This window comes from Triticum urartu, chromosome 2A (genome assembly GCF_056163025.1).
Source record: "Triticum urartu cultivar PI428250 chromosome 2A, HENAU_Tu73, whole genome shotgun sequence".
In the NCBI taxonomy this organism is placed as follows: domain Eukaryota; kingdom Viridiplantae; phylum Streptophyta; class Magnoliopsida; order Poales; family Poaceae; genus Triticum; species Triticum urartu.
This window is the reverse complement of record NC_141874.1, coordinates 514297314-514308548: the sequence shown is the minus strand read 5'-3', so window position 1 is coordinate 514308548 and position 11235 is coordinate 514297314.

The following is an 11235-nucleotide window of genomic DNA, read 5'->3' as shown; positions in this document are numbered from 1 at the left end:
CGCGGACGAAGATCCTCCGCGCCCTTGTTCGCTGCCGTCGTATGGGCAGATCCCGCCCGCCCGCCTAAACGACATCTCGCCCACCTGAGGTATAACTTCTTTTACTGGTCCAGCTCCCCAGGTCGCTGCGTGCGGGTTTTCTTCTATGCGACTACTCCCCAGCTCCCCATGCATAGTAGCTAGGGTTCGTCGGCTGGTCCAACATCACCTACTAGTACTATTATAGAGGAAATGCCACTCAAAAAGTTGTCCTGATTTATGCCTCGGTGGAGGTATACATGTTGTTTCGACAAAAAGTACATGGTGGTTGTGCGGTCATTGCCCATATGGTGGTAGTACTATCACTGGTTAAATGAAGAAATGCTTTTTTTCTTGGGTATCCTGGTTTAGTTCCCATCAAGATAATTATGATGCTTCTGTTTGTTGGTGTACTTTTCATTAATTCTTATTGACAATTGAGATGTCGTTGCTAACCCTTTTTATATTTTTGGAAACAGCGATGCGTGTCTCCATACCCGGGCATGTCTTCCTCAATTTTAGTGGAACTGCACAAAATTGGATGGCCATTGTTGTTCCACCTCACTGTCGTCTGCCACGTGGTTCTTCCTTCCTCGAGCTTGATTACTGAGAAGAAATAGACCACAGTGAGGATTTGTCGAACTTCTTAGGTGCCTCACCCAAACTTGATGCCAAATGGATGATGCATCACCACGATGACCTATCGATGCTCATGGTTGCGCCTCATGGTTGCGTCGGCTGGTGAAGCTGATCGATTTTCGACGAAAAACAAGCTGTCTTCCATTAGTGCTCTTTGCTTGTTACGCACAAAGATGATATCCTTCGTCAGTTCACCTTGGTTGCGTTGGAGACGCAGTCGTCTTTCACGTTGGTGCAATTTTCGCTAGGGTTTTACGACAGGTGGGCCCAAAATGTGGCTGGCTCACCTATCATACAGCCAAAAGCAGGTGCAGTGAAGGCACCGGAGCTCAGTCCGTACTACAGTAGTATATATATAAGCGGGAGCCTCAGTGCTTGTTCTCTAGGGTTTGCACTCTCCACACGCTCGTCGTACTACATATATGTTACTCCCTCCGTTCCGAATTACTTGTCTTAGATTTGTCTAGATACGGAGGTATCTAGCACTAAAATGAGTCTAGATACATTTGTTAGGGTTTGCTATATTCACAGTCTCTCACCCTCTCTTCACCAGATCTAAACAAGACTGTGTTGGCCTCTTGTCTCTCTCTCTCCCCTCACAGCTGGTGAAGGAGGCGTCCGTATCCCGTCGCACGGGGAAGGGGAGGAGGTGCCGCGTTCACTCTATCGCCTTCGGCGAGGGAGGCAATCCACTGTCAGCTGCGTTGTTCTCTTTCACCCAGCACCTGTGCGGGAGGGCCACCGACCCCTTCTTCCTCGCTGCCGTACTTAGTGTGGGCAGATCCGGCCTCCCGCCGCACGCCTTGCCACATCCCGACGACCCTAAGGTATAAGTTTCTTTGAAACCGTCGTTGCTCTAGCTGCATGTGAATCTTTTTCGATCTGTAGTCGAATCTAGGTCTTGGTTCAAAGAGGAATGAAGGGTGCGGTGGGCTGGAGCAAGAATCTAGGACGTGGTTCAATGAGGAAAGGAGGGGCGGAAAGTAGTATAGACTGGCTATCCAGCCGCTTTGTAGGTCGAAAAGGGAAAAAGGGGGTAACCCAGTACACACATCTGTAAGGAACCGATCTCTTTGTTGAAAAGGGAAAGAAACTGGGGGGTCGGGTAGTCTGTGCACGACTAGATTTGCTGCCCTCACATAGGAAGAAGGTTCAAAGAGAACAAATATGGGACCAGTGCATATATGCTGCTTGGCTACATACTCTGCATCACCCATTTATACATGTGGACGCACATGGTGCTGGCATGTCCCATGCAGCTATTTTGCTGTTGTTAATCTCAGAATTAACTACTGATCTATTTTAAAAGAATTTCTCTGTTAATATGAATCAATGCAACCGTTTTAGAAATGCTACTGTCCTATACTTTATTTTCCATCAAGATAAGGTAGATGCTTCTTTTTGTGGCCGCATGTTTCATCCTCCTTTATTGGCCAGTAATTGTTTTCTTTTTTGCCTCTTAAAACAGGGATATCTATTCAACTTGTTGCTATAGAAAACTTAAATGTCACACCGGCAACTTTGCTTGATTTCAGTCCAACTGCACAAAACTTGATTGGATTTCCTATTCATGTTGGTAGATTCGTATTTTATGTTGGTCGTCTCATGAAAGGTCAGTACATGCCTTCATCCACATGATTGTGCAGTGTGCTTTGAGATGTTGTGCTACTTGTATTGGTACTGTTTTAAATAAATGATGAATTGAAGCTATTGTATTGCTGTCTTTTCCCATTAAGTAGTGAACAAAAATGGGACCAACCCAGACATGATGCTTGTTGCTTTGTTACAACAAATTCAGCATCACCCCCTTTATAAGCCAGTAATTGATGCCACTTTTAGAATTAACTACTGAATCTTATTTCAAAACTGCAACACTTGTTAGGGATTGGCGGGGTTACCATTTTTGTGGCCGCATGTTTCATCCTCCTTTATTAGCCAGTAATTGATTCCTTTTTTGCCTCTGTTTATACATGGATATCTATTCAACTTGTTGCTATTGTGACATTTTGCTTCGCTACGCGAAACACTTTGCTTGATTTCAGTGCAACTGCACAAAACGAGATTGGATTTCCTATTCGTGTTGGCAGATTCGTACGTGATCTTGTGTGCATCATGACAGGTTGGTACTTGCCTTCATCCACATGATCGTGCAGTGTGTTTTGAGATGATGTGCTACTTGTATTGGTATTGTTTTAAATAAATGATGAATTGAAGCTATTGTATTGCTGTCTTTTCCCATTAAGTAGTGAACAAAATGGGACCAACCCAGACATGATGCTTGTTGCTTTGTTACAACAAATTCAGCATCACCCCCTTTATAAGCTTTGTCGTTCTTTATTCATGTTGAAACAAGGCATTGTTAAGATAATGTCTCAGTCAATATGAATGAATCACACTGATGGAGAATTGCTAATCTCCTGCTTTGTTTCCCATTAAGATAAAGTAGATCAGTAGATGCTTTTCTTCTGGGAGTACAAGTCATCAACCGTTATTTCTTAGTAATTGTTTCCCTTATACCTATTGTTGCTTACAGGGATATCAAAATTAAAGCTCGGTTTTATTCCGACTTCGATTTTAGTTGAACTGCACAAAAGGAGCCAATGTGTAAGGCAAGCTGCTGCATTACTGGGTCTAGTTGGTCGTTCCACTTTGCAGAAAGAAGCAGTCACTGTTTGCGCTAAATTACAGAAGGAATGACCGAGAAGCTTTACAGAGTATTATTAGACACCGGTGACATGGCTAGTCTGCAGAGACCATTGGCAATTTAACAATACGTGGAGTGCCCTAGGCAAAAAGTGCCCAAACAAGTATAAAAGCTACGACAGGACTCCACGATCATAGGCATTACATATTTTGAATGGGAAAAGCTTGTCAAAGTTTAATCATTGATGTTAGCAAGAAGACATTAGTTTAATATATTGGAATTGGAAAACCTTGTCAAAATTTGCTCATTGATGTTAGCCAGAAGACATGCATTTGATATTTTTGAGTGGGACGCCCTTGCTGTGAGTAGCGTTGAGTGTTTTTTCCTATTCCTGTGTTCAGTTTAGAAGTAAATAGTTACTCTGCTGAGATATTCCTGTGTTAAGAGTTTGTTCTGAATATTTTCTATGTAATGCCAGGCCTTGTGTTTGATTGCAAAGTTGAGCTTGGAATGTTGTGGCATGCGGCATCACGAGTTGTTCACTGTGCCTCCTGAGAATAATACTTCGTATTGTTTTGCATGTCGATCTAATGCCAGTGATTTGCTTGTTAAGAAGATCATCCTCTTCTGTTGTTTTCGTTCTTAAGAAGTTCATCGTCTGATGTTTCATTCATAGCCTATACGACAAGTCAGGTAGGTTAGACGTGAAACCATATGATCTTCTGACCAACTCATGATATTAGGCCGTGATTGGATCGTCGTTTTCCAACCAAAACCGCTTGTAAAACTGACGCTTGTAAATTAAAGCAGATGGTCTCAGGCGAAGGCGCTTGGTTGGTCGATTTCGACTAGTAAAATATCGGAAGTACTTGACACACGATAAAAACGCTGAACGACACTCGGACGATTGCTAATCCAGCCGTTAGCTGTTGTTTCAGCCTTGCCCATGGATGGCATGATACGCACGTCGTGGATGTATCATCTAGAAATGTCGTCCATATAGCAGTGCTCGTAAAATATACACTGGTCTCTCAAATTACACGCGTAACCCGTCGGTTTTACTTACAGACCTCGGGCCCTCGGTTTCATTACGCCTGTATTTTACGCTTGTTTTCGATGACGAGTAAATTACACTTGTATGTTAATACAGGTTTGAAATAAACCAGAGCTCCCAACCGCGGCCTTACCGTTTCATGCCGTCTTAGTTTCTCGAAGGTGCTCATAGGTGTCCGATGATCCTGGCTTCTTGAATGAGTAGCGGGCGCTGTATCAGACCATCCGTAGGGCCCGCGAGGCCCTCTCCGTTGTCCTTCGAGTTGTTGCGCTCACCGTGGTGCCGAGCATTGTTAACATCGTCAACGAACATGAGGATTCAGGAGATGACTTTATTTTGACTGGAAGACACTAGGGACCCACTAGGGCCATAGTCGTACGTACGCAAGTGCCTCCTTATTATGTACAACTATTTTTTTTTGCTTTCTCCTGGTTTCGTGACATCATGGTCCCACACCATTGTCAACCTATGTAGTCAATATAAACGAGAGAATTGCACAAGGTGCAGCCGACAGCTGGGACCAAGTAGCTCGAGCAGTATTTGTGTTTTTGAGGCGTGAGCACTGCAGAGTTTTTCTTGGCGATGATTTCGTTGTTGTTCAGAGGAGAGCAGGGTATTAATTGGGAGGGCTGTGGCCTGTCTAGCCCAGGCCAGATATCCAGCCCAGATACTAATTTTTTCAAGATGAAAATGGCTAGCCCAGCTATACGTCTTTTTGAGGAATACCCAGGCAAGGTCAACTTGTTATTCTCCGCCGCGCTAGGCTGCAAATCTTTCCTAGGAGGAATGCATTAGGCTTAACAGGAAAATGGGCTTTAAAAATAATAAATGGGATGTAATTATAAAAACTGGGCAGTAACTATAAAAAAATGCACCAAACACGAAATTAGTTTATAAAATATTATTTATGGATTTTGAAAATCTTAAATTTTAATTGTTGCGCGTGCAATGTTTCGTTGGATTTTTACGTAATACAAATTTATATTTAATCTGACTAGAAATTTGGGGATAAAAATATTTCGGAGCCCATCAAAATGTGGGAAATTTTATTGAATTCTGTCTTCAACGGTTGGTTGAAATTATTAATCATTATCCTAGCTAGAAAATGGGTTGTACTTTTAACAAATTGTAAACGGGTTGTTGTAAATTCCATTAGAATTCCAAAATGGGTTGTGCATTCTTACAAAACGCAAATGGGCTATAAGTTCTCTTCCACACACTTGTGGGCCTACTAAGTGACGCGTCCCCTAAAAAAATAAGTTGGTGCATATGCAAGGCTTTGCCAACTTATTATAGTCAACACACGGTTCTAGCAGCAGTGGCCGTTGGATATCTATCCAACGGATGTCGTGCTTCTTCTTCAATCTCGGATATTCTTAGCTTCGGCCGCCCAAAAAATGATTCCTCCCCCTGACATCTGGGGCGCACCATTTTGGAGGCTGACCTGTGGGCCTACTAAGTTGGAGCGTACCAAGGGCTTTGTCAACTTAGTCAATAATAAACGTTTCTAGCTTCAGTGACCGTACGATGTCCATCCAACGGCCGTAGTGCTTCTTCAACCTCTGGTCTTCTTGGTCCAGCCACCCAAAGCAGCGTCGATCGTGCCGCCTGCTCCTGCCTCTCGTGGTCGGCTGTGCTGCCGCGGAGGCCTCACCGCCCCCATACTACTTCCACCGCTGGCCAGGCCATCCCTCCACTCACCCACACCCCCTGTTATTCGGCGGCGACGGCAGCCTCACACCGCAGCCGAACCAGTGAACCCTCATACTCCTCTCCGTGCGGGCTTCCACTGCTGCGTCTTCCCCGGCTCCGCGTCGTCCCCTTTCTAGGCCTCGCCGTCGTCCAGACCACCACCCTGGTGCTCTCGGCGCGGCGTGGTCAACGTGGTCAACGACCGACTTCCATCGGAAGAGTACTGTATGTGGAGAGGCTGACAGCTGGGTCCAGGCGGCCGCAAGGAAGTGCCTCCTTCTTACGCGCAAAATAATTATTCCTCCACCTTACAGCAGGGACCCATCGGACGGGCCACCTTATTTCGCGAAAAAACATTTCCCCCCTGACTGCTCGGACCCACCAGACGGGCCAGCGTATTTCACGAAAAAATGTTCCCCCGCTGTCAGCTCGGGCCCACCAGAAGTGCCTCCTTATTACGCACAATAAATGAATACTCCCCCTGCTAGCTGGGACCCACCATGGTGGGAGGCTGACTTGTGGGCCTACTAAGTTGACTGGGACGGGGCCTTTGTCAACTTTAGTCAATATGAACAATTCTAGCTCCAGTGACCGTACGATGTCCATCCAACGGCCGTAGTGCTTCTTCAACCTCTGGTCTTCTTGGTCCAGCCGCCCAAAGCAGCGCCGGTCATGCCGCATGCTCCTGCCTCCCGTGGCTGGCTATGCTGTCGTGGAAGCCTCACCGCCCCATACTATTCCCAGCGCTGGCCAGGCCCTGCGGCAACCGCAGCCTCACACCGCAGTCGAACCAGTGAATCCTCGTACTCCACTCCGCGCGGGCTTCCACTACCGCGTCTTCCCCGGCTCCCTGTCGTCCCCTTCCTAGGCCTCGCCGTCGTCCACCGCCCTGGTGCTCTCGGCGCGGCGTGGTCAACATGGTCAAGGAACAACTTCCATCGGACGTGGACTGTACGTGGAGAGGTTGACAGCTGGGTCCACGGTCGCAGCAAGGAAGTGCCTCCTTATTACGTGCAAAATAATTATTCCTCCACCTGACAGCGGGGACCCACCGGACGGGCCACCGTATTTCACGAAAAAAACGTTTCCCCCCTGACTGCTTGGACCCACCAGCTACACCTTCGCACGCAAGGAAGTGCGTCCGGGCAAAAAAACGATTCGCCCCCTGACTGCTGGGACCCACCAGCAACATCTTCGCACGCAAGGAAGTGCCTGACAGTCGGACCCACCTGGTCGAAGCGTACGTAGCATTGTCATTCTGGTCGCGAACGTGTATGTACATATATACTGGTCGATGTAGAGGCGCGCACGTGTCGTAGTAGAGGCGCGCACGTAGCATGTACACGTACGTACAGCGGTCAGGGTGCAAGAAAGAAAATACGGCCACGTATGTGTACATACGGGCGGGGTCTCGAACGCCTACTCGCGCAAACGTACGGCGAGGGCTCGTGTACATGGCTGGGTCGGAACGGAGAAACAGCGTCGTCGTCGTGTTCATGGGGAGGCAACGGAATGCGTCGTGTTCATGGGGAGGCAACGGAATGCGTCGTGTTCATCGGGAGGGCTTGGACGGAACAGGCGATGGAAACGAGGCTTGGCGTACCGCAGAACGGAGGAAACGGCCTTGTGTTCGACCGGCCACGTTCGAAACGGGATCTTGTTGATCGGGAGGGGTCTGGCGTACCGCAAAACGGATGAAACGGACCTCCTACGGTCGAAACGGGGGTCCTGTTGATCGGGAGGGGTGTGGCGTACCGCAAAACAGACGAAACAGACTTGTGTTGGAGCGCTACGGTCGAAACGGGGGTCCTGTTCATCAGGAGGGGAGTGGCGTACCGCAAAGCGGGACTCCACGGGATAATGTTCATCTCCACCGTCGACCCCCTCCAGCCTCCACGAGCTACTATTCATCCACCGTCGACCTCGTCCAACCTCCACCTGCGACTGTTCATCCACGGGCTCCTGTTCATCCAGCCTCCACCGCGCGCTACTCCACCGGCTACTGTTCAACCAGCCCTCTCGACGGGCTCCTGTTCAACCACCCCTCCACAGGCTACTGTTCATCCTGCCCTCCACCGTCTACTGTTCATCCTACCCTCCATGGGGTGGTCCTGTTCATCCAGCCCTCCACGGGGTCCTGTTCATCCAGCCCCAACCGGCTCGATCGATCGGGGTCCTATTCATCCAGAGGCAACACCACGGGGCCCTGTTCATCCACCCCCACCGGGAACTGTTCATCCAACCCCCCCCCCCTCCCCCCCCCCCCCCGCAATGCTCACTGTTCATCCAGAGGTAGCATCGATCGGCTTCAGTTAGCAGCAGTAGCGAAGGAATCGCTCGATCGGGTTCAGTTAACAGCCATCGATCGATCGCTCGGGTTCAGTAACGCGTAGCCTGCAGTGCAATCGCTCGGGTTCAGTTAGAGCCCAACGCCTCGCTCGGGTTCAGTTAGAGCCAACGCCTCGCACACACGCGCGTACGTGTACGAGAGAAACGCGCATCGCTCAGCCCCCGACCTCCCACCGTAACCGGGAACTCCCCGAAATTTTCCTCCCCCTCGCTTCTACCACGGTTTTTTCCATCATGGACGGCCCAAAGAATGTCATGCAGCTGCGTCTCCGGCCTGCCCAGGACGAAAAGCCCATTTTCTATCATGATTTTTTGTCATAGAAGTAGGATCCCACCACATCTATGATGATACTGGGTTTTGTCACAATTATCGTCATAGAAGTGTCATATGTATGACAGAAAAAAATTCGTTTCGCCCAAAATGTCATGGATGTGTCTTTTTTTGTAGTGATTGCCCACCATGCCAAAGAAGGTCGGAGATCGTCAGACGGGAGCTTGGATGGCACAGTGGAGTGAAGTGGCCAGGGTTTAGTCCAGGAGCGAAACAGAAAGAATATATGTGGGATCAGGTGGACCAGCGTGAGCCAGGTCCGACGTGGCAGCGCACCCGGTCACGGCCGGGCGTCCCTTTATCAGCCTCATATTTCATCTGAATATGAGGTGTGCCGATATGTCTGGACGTTTGAGACGTCCGGCGTTTTTATGACACTGACCGAACCATCCGCATGAGCGTTTAAAGCGGATTTGCAGAGCGCCCGACTGTAGATGCCCTAATATAGCACGGACGCAACAAAAATGCAACAATGATGAAGCATCACGCAAGCCCAAGTCGTATGCATGCATGGGCGCGCGTTTGAAGGAACATGCATGTGCGTGCTTGATTGTTTGCGACATGCATGCCTGGGCGGTGAAAGCGACATGGATGCTTGGATGTGTTACTGAAAGCGACGTCCGCGAGATTAACAGAAACGGTGCGATACAAAAATCGAACGACGGCAGAGTCGTTCGGACCTGTCGCAGAATTCCTGCCGACTGTATTTTAGCTTTCTCGGTTTGACTATAAGCATGAGGAGAATTTAGCACGGATTGCAACAAGGAAATACAATCTATCAAAGAGCAATTATCATAATTAAATTCCTTGAAATCCAAGATAGTGGGTTCGTTGCTATCTAAAGTTTTAACCTCTTCAATTCCACTTTTACCTATTTTTGCATCAAGATCTAAAAACTCTGAATTTTTGGGACGCCTTCTAACTAAAGTTGACTCATCTCCAGTCCCATCATTATTAAGATTCATATTGCAAAACAAGGATTTAATAGGAGACACATCAATCACTTTTAGATCTTCATCCTTATTATCATGAAAACTAGAAGAACACGCTTTCACAAAGCAAGCCTTTTTTGCATGCATCCTAGCGGTTCTTTCCTTGCACTCATCAATGGAAATTCTCATGGACTCATTGATATCATGCTTAGGTGGAATAGATCTAAGTTTCAAAGAATCAAGATCAAGAGAAATTATATCCACGTTCCTAGCCAACTCATCAATCTTAAGCAATTTTTCTTCAATCAAAGCATTGAAACTCTTTTGCGAACTAATAAATTCTTTAATACTAGATTCAAAATCAGAGGGCATCTTATTATAATTTCCATAAGAATTTTTGTAGGAATTACCATAATTAATAGAGGAATTACTAGGAAACGGCCTAGAATTAAAATTACCTCTATACGCGTTGTTACCAAAATTGTTCCTACCAACAAAATTCACATCCATAGATTCATTATTATTCTCAATTAAAGTAGACAAAGGCATGTCATTGGGATTAGTAGGAGTACTCTTATTATCAAACAATTTCATAACTTCATCCATCTTTCTACTCAAAATATTAATCTCTTCAATTGCATGCACCTTTTTACTAGTAGATCTTTCAGTGTGCCATTGAGAATAATTAACCATAATATTATCTAGGAGTTTGGTAGCTTCTCCTAAAGTGATTTCCATAAAAGTGCCTCCCGTGGCCGAATCTAAAAGATTTCTAGAAGAAAAATTCAATCCGGCATAAAAAATTTGTATAATCATCCATAAATTCAAACCACGTGTAGGGCAAGTACATATCATTAATTTCATCCTCTCCCAAGATTGTGCAACATACTCATGATCAAGTTGCTTAAAATTCATAATATCGTTACTAAGAGAGATGATCTTAGTGGGAGGATAACACTTAGAGATAAAAGCATCTTTGCACTTATTCCATGAATCAATACTATTTTTAGGCAAAGACGAAAACCAAGCTTTAGCACGATCTCTAAGCGAAAAAGGAAATAGCTTAAGTTTAACAATATCATTATCCACATCTTTCTTCTTTTGCATATCACACAAATCAACAAAGTTGTTTAGATGGGTAGCGGCATTGAGGGAGTCCTGGATTAGGGGGTCTCCGGACAGCCGGACTATATCCTTTGGCTCGACTGTTGGACTATGAAGATGCGAGATTGAAGACTTCGTCCCGTGTCCGGATGGGACTCTACTTGGCGTGGAAGGCAAGCTAGGCAATACAGATATGTATATCTCCTCCTTTGTAACTGACCTTGTGTAACCCTAGCCCCTTCCGGTGTCTATATAAACCGGAGGGTTTTAGTCCATAGGACAACAGACAATCATACTATAGGCTAGCTTCTAGGGTTTAGCCTCTTTGATCTCGTGGTAGATCAACTCTTGTAATACTCATATCATCAAGAAAAATCAAGAAGGACGTAGGGTATTACCTCCATCAAGAGGGCCCGAACCTAGGTAAACATCGTGTTCCGCTGCCTCCTATTACCATCCGCCTTAGACGCAT